The sequence below is a fragment of the Palaemon carinicauda genome, chromosome 7 (genome assembly GCF_036898095.1).
Source record: "Palaemon carinicauda isolate YSFRI2023 chromosome 7, ASM3689809v2, whole genome shotgun sequence".
Taxonomy (NCBI): domain Eukaryota; kingdom Metazoa; phylum Arthropoda; class Malacostraca; order Decapoda; family Palaemonidae; genus Palaemon; species Palaemon carinicauda.
The window spans coordinates 2,398,725-2,419,588 of NC_090731.1; the positions used below are offsets into that span (position 1 = coordinate 2,398,725).

The 20,864-nt window shown below is 44.5% G+C and overlaps 1 pseudogene; it reads right to left on the bottom strand.

Annotated features, from left to right (window-relative positions):
• The window catches only part of LOC137643805 (delta(3,5)-Delta(2,4)-dienoyl-CoA isomerase, mitochondrial-like), a 49,155-nt pseudogene that overhangs the window by 19,519 nt on the left and 8,772 nt on the right, over nucleotides 1–20,864 (bottom strand).

The window sequence follows — 20,864 nt, forward strand, 5'->3', positions numbered from 1 at the left end:
AACAGTACGAGACTTATCAAAGAAATTCTTTCAAAAACATTAAAATTAAAATAGCATAAATTCTTAACAGGAAAAACGATATGACGAGCTCAATGTTAATTAACTTCGGTTCCAAGTAAGGACCGCCTACTATTAGGAAAGGTCGCATATAAACAAACATAAAAAAAATAATTTTTTTAAGTTTATAATAAAAGGAAAGTTAATCGAAGAGGCCTATAAATGGCGGAGAGATATAAAATAAAAAGTGAAAGAGAGTCTATACTCTCTTCGACACCAACACTTCCGTCTAAGGGAAGGGTCGGCCATTTAAAAGTGAAAGAGAGTCCATACTCTCTTCGTCACCATAATTAATTCAAATTAATTCCAAAAGCTTGCTAAGCTAAAGATAAAGCTTCCTGAATAGCGAAGGCTAAACTCTAGAGCAAATACATCACCAAATCGTGAACAATAACTCCAGAATCAACAGCGTATCCAAGTAGGTCTAGCCGGAGACACGACAGAGGAAAAATTGAGTTCTTGTTGACAAGAAGTACTTGAGTACCTGCTCACAGATGGCGCTGTTGTGTACACCCCCACCTGTATAGCGATCGCTGGCGTATCCCGACCGTAGATTTCTGTCGGGCAACAGAGTTGACAGCTACATGATCATCGGGTAAGTATATTGAAAATGACTTAATAATTCAGTGGTAGGCTGTCAGATATGCCAAGGAGCCACGGACAAACCTCTCTTTGTTGTCGAATATGCGGGACACCAGGCCACACTTTTCTGCCTAGCTGGCAAATATCTTTCTAGCAGAGAAGGCCAACTCCCGAACCAAACTCTCGTTGCTGATGATCTTTGGAAGACGTTGCAAAGTACCCACGTCGGCGGCCATTCCTGGAAGAAGGGAGCTAGCTGTAGAATACCTTTGAGGCAGAAGGTCTTTAACTTACAAACATTCGTTGATGCAAACAAACAACCAATTGAAACCATAAAAATTAGATATTGTATCACATGTTCATAATGATAGACTATAATAAAACAATATTAGATAACTTAATACAGTAAGCAAGAGGACATGCAATATGAAACCGAATTATTTGTTGACTTTTACATCTGAAAATCCTAAGAATGTGAGTTAGGTGAAGTCTACCACAGGACAAAATGTAAACAAATTTAGAACCTACTAAGTTTGTGAGTTGAGGTTACTCACAGATGTTAGCTTATTACTATTCTGCAGAAGGACTCTTGAAAATTGAAATGGTCTGGATACAATGATGGATAAGAGGATTAGAAAAGAAGAGAAGGAGAGAGAAAGAGCAACAGTGATGGTCCTTAAATAAGATAAACATGAAAAATTTATAAGATGATTTAGATTTTTCCTAACTATATAAACTCAAGTCCTTTACTACAGGAGACTAATCCTTATTATTATTACAAGCCAAGCTACAACCCTAGTTAGAAGAGCAAGAAGCTATAAGCCCAGTGAGGAAAGGAAAGAAGGAAATCAATAAATAAACTTCAGGAGAAGTAATGAACAATCAAAGTTAAATATTTTAAGAACAACAACATTAAAATAGATCTTTCATATTTCAACTATAAAATATTCAAAAAATAAGAAAAATTAGTGATAAGATAGAATAGTGTGCCTGAGACACCTCACGTAAAGAGATCTCTACCCCAAGATAGTAGAGGACCAAGGTACAGAGGCTATGACACCACCCAAGGAGAGGGAACAATGGTAGGGCTCCAAAGAGCAACAAAGGTCCAATGAGGAAGACCTCGTACGGTGCCAAGCTACAGCTGAAGTAGAGACCTCATGACAAGCAGGAGGGTAAAGAGAAGGCTCGGGATGGGCCGGTCATGCGAGAGCGCCAGCTGCTGAGGAGAAGACATCACCAGGGCAATGACCTACAGGGGATATTTCACCTCCTGGAACTGCTAGATCTTCTCTGGAAGGGAGTCTAGACTCCCCCAGAGATCACCACAGCACTCATGAGGCATCAGCTGTGTGAAGAAAGAGATGGTGAGTGCCCCTGAGGAGGAGGTGCTGCCGTTTGGCAAGGGAAAACGATATGACCTGTTTGTCCAAGGCTTAAACGACCATCACTCTTACTCGAGTAGGGAGTTCTGGAGGATGAAAAGGGCACCCTGGACTTCTTCAACTTTGAGGTTGACCCTGAAGGGGAAGAATCCCTCTTGGACTTCTCTTTCTTCCTACTGCCAAACAACACCCACAAGGAGGATGGCTACTCCTTACACTTGCTGCACGGAGAGGCCTCGGAGCATACGTGGCCTCTGCAGGACCAACACAGCCTGTGAGGATCTACTTCTACGCTACTCATGAAGGCGCTGCAAGTATGGGGCGGCACCTACGGACATGTCCGCCTGACGAGTAGAGGGGAAGGCAAAAAAAAAAAAAAAAAAAAAAACCAGCACACTTGTCCTCTCTGATGGGTGGAATCATGTGGGGTTACAGCGAGCTGCCTCCTTGATGGTTGTTTACACCTGGGTGAAGTGTTCCAGCTTCCTTTTTATCCCTTTTCCTAAAGAGAAGGACGATAGTTTGTCTTTGTGTTGTAACAAAGTAAAACAAAACAAACAACAACTGATCATGAGGCAGTATTCCATAATGCTGGAAGTCAGAAATTGAATTGTGAAATGTTTGTTTTGTATTCAAAAGTAAAAACAAGATGGATGGAACACCCATATATCTGTAAGAGAGAGAGAGAGAGAGAGAGAGAGAGAGAGAGAGAGAGAGAGAGAGAGAGAGAGAGAGAGAGAGAGAGAGAGAGAGAGAGAGAGAGAGAGAGAGAGAGAGAGAGAGATTCCTCACCAATATCAACCTCCTTCACTTGGAACCAGGCATCCGACGAGCAGTAACGTATATCAACCGAGCAGAAGAGGTCCACCCCACCTCCAACACACGCATTGTGAACGGCAGCTATCACAGGCTTGTGGCACTGGGGAAATGGAAGGTTTCGTTTAATATCAATACGTAAGTTGAGGAATCTGAAAAATGAAAAAGTTTTCATACAAAAAAAGGGTTTGACATCACTGCTTACAGAACCTTAATGGGATTAGTTATGGTTTGTATATCCTGTATAAGCAAATGTGTGAAATATAAATATATATATATATATATATATATATATATATATATATATATATATATATATATATGTGTGTGTGTGTATGCAAATAGAGTATGATGAAAATCTAAAGAATACCTAGAGATACCAATAGTTTCAAAATGTACCTGGTGAGTCCAGCCAGTTTTATCAAGCTTCCCAACACAACATTTGAGTCAAATAGAAACATATTTTCTTTCCTCAAAATGTTAAAAATCTCGAAATATCCATACGATCCTGAGACCTTTAATATGATAAAGCTTCAGCGAAGATAGACACAGCTTGACCTAGGACGAGCGGGCTGGATCAGGCAGTAGGTACGGCAACCTGAAAGTCCCAAGTAATTAAAAGGTTTTTATTTATTCCCATGCGTCATACAAAGCTTTGACCTTTTATTCGATACGTATCCTTGGGAGGCGTGGAAGCCCCTATTGGACTAAACTGACTGGCTTTACTGACCCAGGAATTGTCATTGTACTTTGGTCCTGTAAAAGGAAGGAAAGTCATGACTTATTCAAACTACCTGAGCATAGATATGTTGGAGTGTTAGGAGTATCCAAATCCTTTGAGATTGAGTGTCCGAATGTAACGGAAAAGCCCACGATCTCTCAATCCTTCTCCTTGCAAAGAACAATGATGGAAAGAATTCTATGAAAAATGATATTTTAATTATAAAATAAATTTTTGAATATACTTACCCGGTGAATATATAATAGCTGAGCCTCCGGCGGCTCGACAGAAAAACACAAAAACTCGCGAGCGATCGCTATGAAGGTTGCGGGTGTGCCCACTAGCGCCAACTATCGGCCAGATACCGCATATACATGTAAACAGACCCAATTCTTCTCATCTCGCTGGGTCTCTATCGGGGAGGAAGGGGGGGCCTTTAATTTATATATTCACCGGGTAAGTATATTCAAAAATTTATTTTATAATTAAAATATCATTTTTAAATATTTAACTTAGCCGGTGAATATATAATAGCTGATTCACACCCATGGTGGTGGGTAGAGACCAGAGTTAATCAAGTTTACAGCGTATATGCTTAGAGTTTTTGACAGTTATATCATAACAAAACCCAAATATATATAGGTACCTGGTAAGGAAGTTGACTTAGACGATTACTCTGCCATATTAGTCTGTCTTCCTCACGAAGCCCAGCGATCCTCTTAGGATGCTGAAAGACTCCCAGGAGCTGAAGTATCAAGGGCTGCAACCCATACAACAGGACCTCATCAAACCCCTAATCTGGGCGCTCTCAAGAAATGACATTTGACCACCCGCCAAATCAAAAAAGGATGCGAAAGGCTTCTTAGCCTTCCGTACAACCCAATTAAAAAAACATTTCAAGAGCAGATTAAAAGGATATTGGAATTAAGGGAATGTAGTGGTAGAACCCTTACCCACTACTGCATTCGCTGTAACGAATGGACCCAGTGTGTAGCAGTCCTCGTAAAGAGTCTGGACATCTTTTAAGTAAAATGACGCGAATACCGACTTGCTTCTCCAAACGGTCGCGTCCATAATACTTTGCAGAGATTTATTTTGCTTAAAGGCCACGGAATTTGCTATAGCTCTTACTTCGTGCGTCTTAACCTTAAGCAAGCATCGGACTTTTTCATTCAAGTGAGAATGAGCCTCTCGTATTAAAAATCTGATAAAATATGACAAAGCATTCTTTGACATAGGCAATGATGGTTTCTTAAATGAGCACCATAATGCCTCAGATCCACCCCGTAAGGACTTAGTACGAGCTAAGTAGAACTTAAGAGCTCTAACTGGACACAGCACTCTTTCAAGTTCGTTGCCTACGATCTCTGACAGGCAAGGTATATCAAAAGACTTAGGCCAAGGACGAGAAGGCAGTTCATTTTTGGCCAGGAAACCAAGTTGAAGTGAACATGTGGCTTTTTCTGTAGAAAAGCCGATGTTCTTACTGAAGGCATGAATTTCACTGACCCTTTTAGCCGAAGCCAAGCACACTAGGAAAAGCGTCTTGAGGGTGAGATCCTTCAGGGAGGCTGAATGTAATGGCTCAAACCTGTCTGACATGAGGAACCTTAGGACCACGTCTAAGTTCCATCCAGGAGTTGCCAAACGACGTTCCTTAGAGGTCTCGAAAGACTTAAGGAGATCTTGGAGATCTTTATTGTTGGAAAGATCTAAGCCTCTATGACGAAAGACCGAAGCCAACATGCTCCTGTAGCCCTTAATCGTGGGAGCTGAGAGGGAGCGAACATTTCTCAGATGTAAAAGAAAATCTCCGATTTGGGCTACAGAGGTACTGGAAGAGGACACAGATGCTGGCTTGCACCAGTCTCGAAAGACTTCCCACTTCGACTGGTATACTCTGATGGTAGAAGCTCTCCTAGCTCTCGCAATCGCACTGGCTGCCTCCTTCGAAAAGCCTCGAGCTCTTGAGAGTCTCTCGATAGTCTGAAGGCAGTCAGACGAAGCGCGGGGAGGCTTTGATGAACAATCTTTACGTGGGGCTGACGTAAGAGATCTACCCTTAGAGGAAGACTTCTTGGAATGTCTACCAGCCATTGAAGTACCTCGGTGAACCACTCTCTCGCGGGCCAGAGGGTAGCAACCAACGTCAACCTTGTCCCTTCGTGAGAGGCGAACTACTGCAGTACCTTGTTGACTATCTTGAATGGTGGGAATGCATATAAGTCCAGAAGAGACCAATCCAGTAGAAACGTGTCTATGTGGATTGCTTCTGTATCTAGGACTGGTGAGCAATAGATTGGTAACCTTTTGGTCAAACGAGGTGGCAAAGAAGTCTATGGTGGGTTGACCCCAAGTAGCCCAAAGACTCTTGCCCACGTCCTTGTGGAGGGTCCATTCCGTGGGTATCACCTGACCCCTCCGACTGAGACAGTCTGCCAAGACGTTCAAGTCCCCCTGGATGAATCTCGTCAACAGGGAGATGCCTCGATTTCTTGACCATATGAGAAGGTCCCTTGCGATCTCGTACAGCGTGAGGGAGTGTGTGCCTCCTTGCTTGGAGATGTACGCCAAAGCTGTGGTGTTGTCTGAGTTGACCTCTACCACTTAGTTTCGAAGAAAGCTTTCGAATTTCATCAAGGCCAAGTGGACTGCTAATAGCTCCTTGCCGTTGATGTGCATGCTCTTCTGACTTGAGGTCCACAGACCCGAGCATTCCCGACCGTCCAGGGTCGCACCCCAACCCAAATCCGACGCGTCTGAGAACAACACGTGGTTTGGGTTCTTGACTGCTAGGGATAGTCCCTCTCTCAGACTGATATTGCTGTCCCACCATTTCAGGCATGCCTTTACTGGTTCGGAGACTGGGAATGATACCGTCTCTAACGTCTTGTCCTTGTTCCAGTGAGAGGCTAGATGGAACTGGAGAGGCCGAAGGTGTAGTCTCCCTAGCGAGACAAACTGCTCCAGGGATGAGAGAGTCCCTACGAGACTGTTCCAACTCCTGACTGAACAAACGTTCTCTTTTCAGCATTAGTTGGACTTTGAGCATGGCTTGTTCTATTCGGGTGGCAGACGGAAAAGCCCGAAAAAACTGGACTGCGAATCTCCATCCCCAAATATAGAATAATCTGGGATGGGATCAGTTGGGACTTTTCTAGGTTGACCAAAAGTCCCAACTCCCTGGCCAGACTCAACATCCAATGTAGATCCTGCAGACAGCGAAGACTGGACGATGCTCTGAGAAGCCAGTCGTCCAAGTACAGGGAGGCTCGGATTCCCGATAGATGGAGGAATTTTGCCACATTCCTCATGAGCCTCGTAAACACGAGAGGAGCAGGACTGAGGCCAAAGCACAGGGCTCGAAACTGGAACCCCACATTCCTGTAAACAAACCTCAGAAACGGTTGGGAATCCGGGTGTATAGGAATGTGGAAGTATGCATCCTGAAGGTCGAGAGAGACCATCCAGTCGCCTTCCATTAATGCTGTCAAGACAGCCTGGTAGACTTCATCATGAAGTTTGTCTTGACAATGAACACCTTGAGCGCACTTGCCTCTTGCGTACTCCTGCAGTGAACGTGGCTGCCAGATCATTGGAGCCATCTCTGATAGACTTGTTCCTGCAGAGAACGTGGCTGTCAGAATATTGGAGCCATCCCTGATAGCCTTGTTTATGCATGACATAATTGTACAGCAAAACTTCAAACGCTCGAAAAAACTCCTAACATGAGATGGTCTAGCTCTGAAGCCGACCATAAATCTTGGAGCGTCTCATGGCCAGGCGCCAGGGAGAGTCTATGAGGTTTGAGAAGTCTATCTGGGCAGAGGCAGGAACTCCCAAGCCGAGAACTTCTCCCGTGTCATACCAGACTCTCGCTCTATAAGCCAGCTTAAAAGTAGGGAAAGCAAAGGCTGTCTCCCCCAAACTCCTCCTGGTGATTAACCAATCGCCTAGCAAACGTAAAGCTCTCTTAGAAGAGCGAGAGAGCACTAGCTTAGAAAACAACGGCTTCGAAGTAGCTAGGCCTAGTGTAAACTCTGACGTTTAGGCGAACGAGGAGCAGCAGTTACAAAAAGATCCGGACAAAGATCCTTAAAAATCAGCATGATTTATTTAAAGTCCATAGAGGGCTGAGCAGCTTTAGGCTCCTCTCCGTCTGACAGAGTCCTCAAGGGAATATCAGTAGGAGGGGGATCAGCAACTTCCTCATCTGAAGGAACCTTGTCCGACAATTGCCGAGTCTCAAGCAAGGGAGAGACCTGCCGTGGTGGCAATGCTTGACAAGCAGAGTCCACACGCAAAGGAGCAACAGTAGCAGTCAAGGACGCTATGTCATGTAACTGCTTAAAGGACTGACCAGCAACAACAACAGGTGCGGGAGAACGCTCGACGTCAACTCGAGACTGCCTTGACTGCCTAGACTGAGCAGTCAAAACAATTCTTGACTGCGGTGCTTGACGCTCAACGTCAAAACAAGTCAACTATGCTGGTTGGCGAACGTCCTGAACGTCAACAAGAGCAAGCGGCAGCGGCTGAACGTCCACAAGCGGCTGAGAGTCAACACGGGACTGCATCGAGTGAGGCTCTACAAAACATGATTGACGTGACTTTGTAACGTCAATGTCAACAGGACGAGCAAAGGCTCGTTTGGGCGGCTGACGGCCAGGATCTCGATCAGCTAAGCGGCGAGGATCATCGTGAACCTGCTCAGCAGAATAGTCCTCCATAAGAGAGGCAAGCTTATTCTGCATGTCTTGCAGTACAAACCATTTAGGATCAACGGGAATGGGTGCGGTAAGAGACTAGGGTAACGTCTGTGACTGTAAAACCTTGCCTACAAAAAGACTCTCGGAGCCTGTGTTACGCTTTTGTTAAGGCGGCGAGCAGTCTTCCGATGACTGCATAGGGTCAGAGCTGTCCCAATGGCTATAACCAGGACACTGGACCTGTCCTAAAGGGACTGACTTTTGCTTAAAGGGCCTCGAAACCTTGCTCCACGGTTTCTTACGCGAAAAGCCTTCGGATGACGAGGAGAAAATCGTCTCGCTCATCTTATGGTAGGGGCGGTCTTGATGAGACACCCCTGAAACCATAGAGGGAACGTCTGTTCGCTGATCAAGGCCTCTCGAACCCATAAGTCGTACGACATTACTTCTCCCCTGGGCTTGGGAGCTTGCAAGAGGTCCGGGACTAGGCGAACGACAGGCACGAACAGACGAACCCTCGGTCGCAACACTGATAACACTTTGCGCAATTATCACTTTATCACTACGATTTTCTGTTTTGCACTTACTTCACTGAAATCGAATTTTTCAACAATTCACATTAGGCATGAATAAAACTGATTTCTACCTGAAGCACGCAATTCTACCCTACATCAAAAGGTTATAATTGCGAAATAAGTCGTATAATGTAAGCACATTAATACAAGCAAAAAACAGTAAACATATATTAAGATAAAAAGATCAGTGACTGGGGAGGAGACTAAACACTAGTTCATTCAAAACTACGTTTTCAATCTCTCACCGTACAGTGCCTTGGGACGAGAATAAAAACTAAAAACGTTTTATCCTTTCTCCCCGTACAGAGACTTGGGACGAGAGTAAAAAACTGACTCGAGAACAACGTTACTCGCTTGGGACGAGAATAAAGATCGGAACGTTTTCTCTTCCTCTCTCTCTCTTTCTCTTGATTTCACACCAAAGAGAAAAGCCCACTCACCTTTCGTCAATAAACAGGTTATTTGACCAAAGGAAAAAACTGAAAGGACTAAGAAATTGAAAATTAACAAGTTCCTTTAAATTAGTATTTAAAACATTTACGTTTGAAAGAAGAATGAACAAAACGTCAGAATCGATTTACTCTTTCTGCAAAGTGAAACCGTGATTCTCTCTCTCTCTATCGTAACGATAGAGCGCAAACTGCGTAGCATAAATAAACCAAACGTTAGTTCATCTTTGAAACAGTACGAAGACTATTCAAAGAAAATCTTTCATGAAATATCTACTAAAAAATATTCATTTAATAAGTTTTAAATCATTTGCTCTGTAAAAGTTATTTACGATTGAAAGGGCTCAATGTTGTTTAACTTCGGTTTCCAGGTTAGGACCGCCTACTCTTGGATTAGGGGAGGAATAGGTAAGGTCGCATATAAACAAATCATTAAAATTTATCTTGATGTTTATTATAAATGGAAAGCTAATCGAAGAGGCCTAATAAAGGCGGTTGAGATATAAAATATATAGAGGAAAATCTATAATTAACAACAACAATTTATAACGTGATAAGATAATTGCTAAAAGCCTAAAACACACTTCCGTACTAAGGGAAGGGTCGGCCATTTTTAAAAGTCAAAGAAAGTCCAAAAAACAATCCAAAGTCATCAACAATTAAATCTATCCAAAAAAAAGTTCAAGATTTAAGTTGAAGATAAAACACCTGCACTGCGAAAGCTCAAACCAAAAGGAAGTACTTCACCAAGACTGTTGAAAAACTCCAGGTTAACAGCGAGTAATGGTACGTCTTGTCGTTCAGACCGACAGAGAAGAATTGGGTCTGTTTACATGTATATGCGGTATCTGGCCGATAGTTGGCGCTAGTGGGCACACCCGCAACCTTCATAGCGATCGCTCGCGAGTTTTTGTGTTTTTCTGTCGAGCCGCCGGAGGCTCAGCTATTATATATTCACCGGCTAAGTTAAATATTTAAAAACCATAATGTATTATATTAAGTAGCTTAACTACATCGATCGTCTGGTCCAACTTCATAACAGAGCGACTGCTAGAACCCCAAGAGAGAAGGAAGGAAGAAAGGGCCAGATATTCTTACCTTTCTTTCTTGGACTTTATTGCACAACATGCTGAGCAGCATCTGCCACACCTACTAAAGAGGATGTGTCCAGGAAGTGCTGCCTCCAGTACTTGTACCACAGACAGATTCTTCTTGAAGGCGAGGGTAGAGCCCATACTTGACTTTGTTGGGTCGCGCCTTCGAAGCGCCGCAGCGTGGCTTCCTCCGGGGTCGGGTATGTGTGTTTGATGGTTTAGCAAAGCCAAAGGAGGTGTACTCTTAAAAATGGGCTTTTTTTCACCCTACCAGTGCTAAGGCACAACGCTTTCTGCTTCGGTCCAAAGGGCCGAGCTCTCTTGAGATAACACCCTCACAAGACAGAGAATTAGGTCATGCCAATTTTTAGTCGCATCTAGGAGAGGAAAGAAGCGATGGAGAAGGACTCGAACCTTGGGTCGTGGATTGCTAGGTTTTGTGTCTGTGTCTTAGCTACGAACTCTGGAACAAAGGTCGTCCAGATCTTCCATCCCTTGTCATGGTTAATAGAATATGAAAGGACATGAAGTTCCCCTATCTTTTTCACCAAGGCTAGAACCAGCAAGAAAAAGGTCTCAAGTGTCAAGACACCTGTTTGATATCTCTTCTTAATGGCTGGTACGGCGAGTGTTTAAGATAGCTGAGAAATCTTGAGACGTCCAAGGACAGGACAGGAGAGGACAGGAGTTCTTGAAGCTCCTCATCATCATGGACAGTTTCCATGAAGAGGAAAGGTCCAGGCCTTTCAAGCTGAAGGCTTGGCTCAAGGCTGCCAAAGAGACTGAGATAAGCTCTTCTTGGTGAAGGTAGATAAAGACTTAGGCGATTAGTTGCAGAGACTCCCAGTTTACGATGCCAATCACAGAAGATGGCCCACTTTCCATACAAAATAGCTGCTGAGGATCTATGGAGGTATCCAGATATCTCACATAAACCCTTTCGCAGGAAGGCAATGTTGGATACCCTCCACTGTAAAATAAAAGGGACTTCACTGACTTGTGAAACCTCTGCATATGGAAATGACAAAGAAGGTTGGGCTGCTACGATAGTTGTACCGGTACCTCGATCCGGATCACCAGCAAATCTGGAAACCATTCAGCGTGTGGCCACTTAGGAGCCCCCAGGGTTCGCCTGAAATTCGAGGTTGTCAACAGTTTGTGGAGTATTCTAAATAGCAGGCAACAAGATGGAAAGACTCGACTTCTGTCGATTGATCATGATACCCACACCGGTGCAACAAGCTTGTTCAGATCCTGGAGCAACTCTCTCCTAGAGGACGACAAGATCAACCCATCTCTTATAGCAAGAAAAAAGTCATTCAGTAGTTTTTCTTAGTCAGCTGATTTGGGAAACTTAGACTGTGGTAACAAATAGCTTACAAACGTAAACAATGGAACAGACGTACATTCTCTGTGTTTTTATTTCATAAGATGATACTGAAATGTGACTATTACATATATAATTATTGAACACTGTACTGTACAATTAAGTAAAACATCAGTAATATCAAAATCCTGTTCATATCAAATACAGCTGTCCTTTTGGGCCACAGAAAAGGACAAACTTTTGGGTCAATGGAGTAGCCTGGTTGAGCAGTACTGTACATATATTAGTGATTGATCAGATTTAAATTTTCTCATTTATGCATACCTACGGATGTGTCTACAGTAAAAATAAATTTTGGATCAAAAAAGGGTTTAAGAGTGTATAATAGGTTTATAAGAGCGTTGGGAGTGTTTATAAAGCTTGAATTTATGAAGAAAATACAAAATATTACAAATCATAGAAGTCCTTTGGTAAGGGTAGATTCTGACAAAACCTGGAAACGGCCAATGTAGAATTATCGAGGTCCTAGCAACTGCCACCCAGTATTCCCTTGTGGTCCGGGTCTGACAATGCTCCGAGCCTCCACTTTCATTCTGCCTGGGACTTTGGGGTGGATGCAGCGAGAAGTAAAACCTATAGGTTTAAAGGTCGCTCATGAATGGCAGAGGCAAGGGACAGTGACATTACCCTATCAAGCAGGACAATGCCCTAGAGACTGACACTATTACATATGATTAGCACTGAAGCCCCCTCTCCACCCATGCTAGGACTAAGGAGGGCCAGGCAATGGCTGCTGATGACTCAGCAGATAGACCTATAGGCTCCCCCCAAACCCCCCTCCTTAGGCTCACAAGGACAATGAGGTTGCAGCGCCCAAAGGAACTAACGAGTTTAAGCGGGACTCACACCCCAGTCTGGCAATCACCAGGCAAGGACGCTACCGCCAGGCCATCACAACCTTAATTACTTTTAGAATTTGTGATTTGTTCCTAAGCAAATACAAGCCTTCATCTTTTAATAGGGAAGCCATCCTTACAAGGGATGAAGTTTCGCTCGTCCATTTAGCTAGCAATCCAGGATCGTGATGCTAAGTCTGGTACAACAGGAGCAAAGGATCCTCGCAACCCATGACCCATGGGTGAAGGACCTACTGTGTGGTAAAGGAGTTTTTAATACAAGAACCTATCTTCAGTGAGAGCATAGTTCCTGTTATGGACTAATATAGGTATTGGGTTTGCCTTAACCGTCAAACACCCTTCGCAAGAAGTGTGGAGATTCTACACTTCAACTATTTGGTAAAATAACTACCCATCACTAGTATGCCCACCTACACCTGTGTCCCTCCCAGCACTATAACGCTTCTTCGGCTGATTCCAAGAGACGGAAGGAAGGAAAAGAAGGAAGGAGGCCAGTCATTCTTCCTCTTAAACATTAAAATTTTGATGCAAAGGCTATCTTAGACAAGATGCTTCTACGTCTCGGAAGGAGCGAGGTTGCAACATCACTCGCTGGGCATCTACTGGTACCACAGTGTCCTATGGAGAATGTGTCCAGGGACCTGTGGAAGCAATGCCAGAGATAGAGCGCTGTGAAGATGGTCTGTCTTTTCCAAGCTCTGTCTTCAAAACTTGAGCAAGTGAATGGTTCTTTCTGAAGGCTAAAGACCAATGGTTCCTCCTCTTGTTCCTAGAGGGCTCTACTGTGACTTAACAAAGCCAGGAGGAGATGGTATGTCTGGAGATTTTCTTCTTTGTTCTCCCTGCACTAACAAAGAGACTGATCTCGTGAGCTTTATGTAGAACCTCACTGCCCTTACAGGCCATGGAAGAAAGTCATCTGACTTATCGGTCGTCTCCTTTAGCGATGATACTGATAAGGATTCAAATCTAAAGTTAGTGATCAATGGGTTTTGAGGTTTTGCCACAAATTCGTGAATGAAGGAGAACAAAACCTGTCTCCCCCGCCCAGAAAGTAAAACTAAATACGGTAAGACCATCAGGCTCTCTCCCACTTTTCGTTGAAACTAATGCTAACACTGTCATAGGAGTGAGATCCCTATCTGAGGCTCTAGTCAAGGGTTTGTAAGGATTTATAAGGATTCTTCCAGAGTGACCGAAGGACCCTGGTCACATACCATACCAAACTGATGGTTATTTCTCGTGGGGAACAAGATTCTTCAAAACGACGGGTCAAAGACGATAATTCCCACACGGAAGAGAGGTCTACTCCTTAGTCTGAAGACTCGTCAAGGCTAAGTGATATAGCCTTTAATCACTGAAAATGAGAAGAGTTTTTCATTCCTCAGGTAAATAAGAAAATCCACAACTAGTAGAATACAGATTTCGAGTAGCGAAACGTTCTTCCCACGACACCAATCAGTGAAGACCGCCCACTTTGCTTGGTAGACAGCTGATGAAGACAGCTAAAGAGAGTTGCTTTGCAGTTGGTTGTGAAAAACCTTTCTCTCTGAGAAGATGCTGGATGACTTCCAAAAGTGAAGAGAGAGAGAGCCAGTCAAAGGCCCTGTGGTATCTCTCCTTATGCGACTAACACAAGAGGTTGTACAAAGTTAGACTTGGAAGGTCTGGGAGGTTGGGTGTGATGACGGCTCTGATCTTCCTTTTCCTTACGAGACAAATAATACGATGGCCCAGATGCCGAGGCCGTCCCACGGGTGTTGAAACGCGTCCTAAAGTGATGCTGCTGGGTCTGGCGTGACGGTCTGAACGATCCCCTGGTCTCAGAATTCTCCTTGATAATCTGCGCATGCGCGAACATTATCGTTTGCCAGTGCATACGAGGTTGATGTTTTATTTTCCCGTAATGTTAGCGTGCGCAGCTCAACATTACCGCTTGCCAGTACATACGAGCTTGATGTTTTATTTTCATGCGAGCGAAGCGAGCTAATGGCGGAAAAAACCCATTATACAATGTCAAGGAGAATTCTGAGACCGGGGGATCGTTCAGACCGTCACACCAGCACTGATGAGCAATAAACTTCTTGTTTGTTGTTGAGGTGAAAGGCAAACATGTCTATTATTGGGAACCCCATTAAATCGTGTTTACTCTCTACCAGATAACACAAAGAACATTTTTTGAGACTGCAACTTGACTGCGATGACTTACATTGTCTACTATCATGTTTTATTTCCCTGGAATGAAACGTGCCCAAATGGTTACTATGTTGTCTTCCAACCATAAGTGAATTCTTACCTCCAATGGTAAAGGTCGAGAAACTGACCTCCTTTGCTTGTTGAAATAAGACACTACTATAATATTGTCACTCATCAACAAAACTGAGTGATCTTCTACTAAGTCCTGGAAATGAATTAGAGCTAGGTACGTTGCCTTCAGTTCTAAGATGTTTTTATGGACCTCTTGCCAATGTCTGTCGTCCACCGACCTGACGTGGCGTGAGTTAGAATGTGCGTTCCCCTACCTTCTCTGGATACATCTGACAAAAGGATGAGTTCTAGGATAAGAAGCTGTAAGGATTGCTCCATCAGGTTCCTCTTCTGCAGCCACCAGGATAGGTACTTTCAGAATTCCTCTGTCACCTTGACTAGTACAGTGGAACCTCTACATACGATCTTAATTCATTCCGGGACCTGGTTCGTATGTTAAAACGATCGTATGTTGGAGCGAATATTCCCATAAGAATACACTGTAATTTGTATAATTTGTTCTACAGCCCAAAAACCTATGATAACTCCTTAATAAATTACTACACATAATTACACATCACAATAATACAATTGCATTATATAAGAGAGATGTAAAAAAAGAATAATTATAAAGAAATAATAAATAAAAAAGGTGTTTTTATTGTCACTTTACCTAAGAGACCGGCCAACGTAGGTGTAGGCTTTGCTACGCAGGAGGAGACGGACAGTCGGCGAGGAGGTAGAGATGGTGACTGCGATAACGTACCGTAACTTACTCTAACTTACACTACGTGAAGTTTAACCTAACTTAGCTTATTTATTTTTTTTTTATTCTAAATTTTTTTTAAAAAATTTTTTTTTATTTTTTATTTTTAATTTTCATCACTTTCACTCGATTCAGTCTTAGTTTTCTTTGCTTCACTTTCTTTCTCTTCATCACGATCACTAGACCGCTTCGTAGATTTTTTAAAGAAATTATCGAGAGAAAGTTGCTTGGTACGGCTTTTCAGAATTTTTCTGAAATGGGTTAAGCAGACATCATCGAACTGCGAAACTACACGGCAAACTTGAAGTTTCTGTGGGTGATACTTATCAATGAAATCAACCATGTGTTGATGATGTACCAACCGTGTCACACGATTGTACATAGTAACGACATTTCTCTTCTTTTTTTTTTTTGTATATATTATGCTTTGTATCTTCGTTCTCCCCTGGCACTGATAGGGACCTGAATAAACATGTCTGTTTTTCTCACCGTTAATTGTTAACAGAACTGGTTGTCGGTTGAACATGAAATTGCCTGTTATGCTTTTATGTCCTTTTTGCCTGGACTTTATGTATATATAAACTGATGTTCTGTAATAAAGTTACTCAGTTGCTTTCATCCTGCCTTCTTAGTCACAGCCTCTCTCAGCCGTCACATTGGTGACCCCGGAGTGACCACCAATGTGACGGGCCGAGAGAGGCTGTGACTAAGAAGGCAGGATGAAAGCAACTTGGTGCTGATTCCCTAGAGGGGGAGAAGATGAAGGAAAAGAAGGCGCGAGTCATTCTACTCATTCTCCCCAGACTAATCCAGGTAACTTTAGCCCTCAACCCTCTGCTATTTGTCCATCAAGGAGCTTAAGGTGTTTAGACTATTTGTGCAGCAACTATAGGACCAATGGAAAATGTATTCATGTTCCTGTTGATTACATCTTCCAGGTAGTGGGCGGTGAAGGTCGTCTGATGCTTCCACACGCCCTCTTGCAGTACCTGCGCCACAGAGTAGTTCTTTCGAAATGCCAGGTACATTGCAATGCCCCCGACGTCATGAGCTCCGGGTCGGAGGGTCAGGATTAAGAGTAAGGTCAAAGACCTTGCAAACCCAAGAAAAAATTGTATTCTTTGTGACTCATCTCTTGACCTTCCCCATGCCAACAAACATTGCTGACACACGGGGTCGAGCTGCTGCTTTTCTTTTAAGGTAACACCTCAGACTCCTCACTGGGCAAAGTTCCAGTTGGTCTGGATCTTTGGTAACAGAAAAGAGACTCTCGATCCTAAAGGGACTCAATCTAGGATCTGATACCTCCGGATTTTTGAACTCAGGGACAATGCAGAGTATTAGCTCTCTCCATCCCCTTGAATGGGAAATGTTGTATGATAGACCATGCAGTTCACGGACTCTCTTGGCTGAGGCCAAAGCAAGTAAGAGCACCGTCTTCAAGGAAAGGTGGCGATCTGTTGGCTGGCGTTATGGTTTGTAGGAGGGACCCTTCAGGGACTGAAGGACATGAACCACGTTCCAAAGAGGAGGTCCAACTTCCAACTGGGGACAAGTAATCTCAATGCTGTATAAATAGAGAAAGGTCCAACAAGGAGAAAATATTTATTCCTTTCAGTTTAAAGGTGAGACCTAAGGCTGAGCGGTATCTTTTGACTGCCGAAGCCGAGAGAAGCATTTCTTCCCAGAGGTGTACAAGCAACTCCGCTGTTGTTGGAATAGAGGCATCGATGGGAGTGATACCCCTTCCACGATACCAACTTCAGAAAACAGAGCACTTAGCCTGGTAGACTGACGCTGAAGAGCATCTGAAGTGTCTAGACACCCTTTCCGCAACTCGTTGCAAAAATCCCCTCAGAAAGGAGATGCTGGACTGTCTCCAGGCATGAAGTCGAAGCAAAGCTATAGCTCTGTGGAAGATGTTGGCATGTGGCTATTTGAGTAGATCATGTGGTGGAGGAAGTTCCCTCAGAAGCTCCGTCACGAGCTGCAGAATGTCCGGGAACCACTCGGTGTTATGCCAAAGCGAAGCTATTAGGGCCACTGATAAGTTCTTGCTTATCCTGAATTGGTTAAGAATTTTTCTCATCAGACAGCATGGGGGAAATAAGTTCACATCGATGTTGGCCCACTGTTGTTGGAATGTATCTTGCCAGAGAACCTGGGGGTCCGGGATTGGGGAAAAGTAGAGTGGGAGCCTGAAATTCAGGGCTGTCCCGAACAGGTCCACAGTCGGGGAACCCTACAAAGTCAGGACTTTGTTGGCTACTAGATGATTCAAAGACCACTCGGAGCCCACTATCTGATTCGCTCTGCTTAGATTGTCTACAAGCACATTCCTCGTGCCTAGAATGAAGCGAGCAGATAGAAACACTGAGTTGTCTTCTGTCCATCCGAGTATCTCTATTCCTAGATGCCGCAGGGGAAGTTAAAAAATACCGCGTTGCTTGTTTAGGTAAGCTACTACCGTGGTGTTGTTACTCATCAACATAACAGAGTGACCTGCAAGGAACTGGTGGAACTGTTGGAGGGCAAGGAAGGCTGTCCTCATCTCTTAGAGATTTATATGTTGGTAGCTTTCTGATTCGGACCACAGGCCAGAGATGGTGTGGTGCAGCATGTGAGTGAGGCTTCACCCTCCTATTGATGCATCTGAAAAAAAGCATCAATTCCAAGGGAGGGACGAGAAGATCAACCTCCTTGCGGAGGCTCTTGTCTGCAAACCACCACCTGAGGTCCGCCTGTACCTCTGGCCCAAGACGAACTAGGGTGTCTAGGTATCGGAGGCCTGATTCCATTGAGACTTGAGTCGCTACTGGCAGGATCGCATTCTGAGGCGACCGTTGGGTACTAGACGGGACAGAGATAATAGGTGGCCTAAAAGACTTAACCAGCTCTGCGCTGGTAGCTCTTCTCGTCTGAGGAAGGACCATGCTACCTTCCTCAGCCTCTGAATTCTTTCTTCTGATGGAAATGCTTTGTGCCATTTGGTGTCTATTATCATGCCCAGGTATACCAGTCTTTGAGAACGTAGCAGATGAGACTTCCAGGTTTACCATGATCCACAGATCTTGGCAAAGCCTTAGAAGTTTGTTTCGGTGTTGAAGAAGGGTCGCCACCGAGTCTGCTAGAATCAGCCAGTCGTCCGGATATCTTACAAGACGGATGCCGATTCCGTAAGCCCAAGTAACACTAGGAAGAACACTTTCAAAAAGACCTGAGGTGCCAAGAAAAGGCCAAAACACAACACCTTGAACTGGTCTTGTTTCTGATTGAACATGATTCTTATATACTTCCTGGAAGACAGATGGACTGGGATCTGGAAGTATGCGTCCTTGAGATCCAGTGTAGACGTCTTATCGCTTGTCTGACTGCCAGCTGTCTCCATCCAGAACGAAGTTTGACCGGGAGCTCTATAACTGGTCTCCAGCCTCCAGGTACCTTTTTCTCAAGAGAGAGTCGACTGAAGAAGCCTGGGGATCCATTGAGGACCTCTTGGAAAGCACCCTTCTCCAATATGGTTAAGTCTTCGGCCCAAAGGGCCAGCTCTTTTGCGCATCTCTTCACATAGGAGCTCATAGGGACTGGATCCCGAGTCAGCGAAGGCAGAGATCAAATGAACAGGATGTGATACCCTGAATGAATCACATCGACTGTCAAAGGTTCGGCCCCAAGCTGCAGCCACCTTCGCAAGCGGCTTTGCAAGCATCAACTCACAGGTGGATAAGTGGGAGGATTGCCGGTCCTAGCAGGATTGGCCTCTGCCAGATCCCGTTCCCTCTACCTCTACGGAACTCTACGGTTACCTTGAAAGGACTTACCAGACACATTAGGGCCCTGCTGTCTTGGGATCCTAGCCCCATTCATCTGCGGTTTGGAAGAAGACCGTTTCTTCTGTGACAGAGGTTGGTACGGCCATGATGTCAAGGCATTTTTGGAGGAAGGAGTCCTGGTTAGACTTCCACCGCTCGCTTGACGTCTACCGGCACGAAAAGAGAACTCCCATAGAAAGAGGAGGTTCTCATCCTAGCAACCTCAGCCTGTGGGAGCTATCAATGGAACTTCTCAATGGTCGAATAGCGTCTCTTGAGAATGGTATTCGCCCACAGGTTGACAACCTGGAGGGAGAAGAACTTAATCGTCCTGGTGCCGGACAAGAGGAAGGTTTCCATTAACCTCCTTGTGGACTCACAAGACCAGTCCTGAGACCTGATCAAGTGGCCCACAGATACCAACCAAAGGTCCAGCTACGAAGTAGCCTGTATGGCATACTTCGCAACTTTCTCCTGGTTTGTGGCAAGCAGTTGGCGAGACTGGAAGTCATCTCGTCTTGAGAGAAGGTTTTCCTGAACAGGGATATGATCTCTCTTGGCCAAAAAATGTCTGGTAATGAGATCCCTGGGGGTCGTCATAGCGAGAGCGCAAAGGCTCCACGACACACGAGCCTGAAGGCTCTGAGTCACGAGAACCCCAGGGTTCAACATAACGAGGGCCCAAAAGTCCAAGGTCACAAGAGCACGAAGGCTCACGGTCACGAGAACCAAAAGATTCAATGCGACGAGAACCTGCAAAACCCCATGTCACGAAAAACCGAGGAGTTCTGCATAACATGGTCCCTGGAGACCAAGGTTATGAGAGCCCGAAGGCTCATCAAGACAGGAGCTAGAAGGCTCAAGGTTACGAAACCCGAAGGCTCATCCTAACGGGAGCCCTGCGAGCCCGAAGGCTCAGCGTAATGAGAACCCAAAAGCACAAGGTTCAGGAACCCAGAGGCTCAGCGTAAGCGTCATAAGAACCAGAAGGAATCACGAGACGAGAACATGAAGGTTCAAAGAGGCATCTCATTATGTCAGGGGGAGGAGCACACATAGGGTGGCGAGGGGTCAAAAACTCCTTCACTTGACAGACCCCCGAAGGGGAACGTCAAGCAGATTCCTCAGGGGAGGACTCTGATCACAAGCCTGGTCTCTCAAAGGAGAGAAAAGTTCTCTCAAAGGAGAGAAAAGTTCTCTCAAAGGAGAGAAAAGTTCTCTCAAAGGAGGGAAAAGTTCTCTCAAAGGAGAGAAAATTTCTCTCGAAGGAGAACTGCGCCTAGGACTATGGTTTCCCCCAGAACTAGCAGGAGAAGTATAGGCGTAATCCACATGCTGGTCACGAATTACCCTCTCTCGCGGAAGAGAGAGATATTCTCCCAAAGGAGGAACATGCCTAGGACCTTG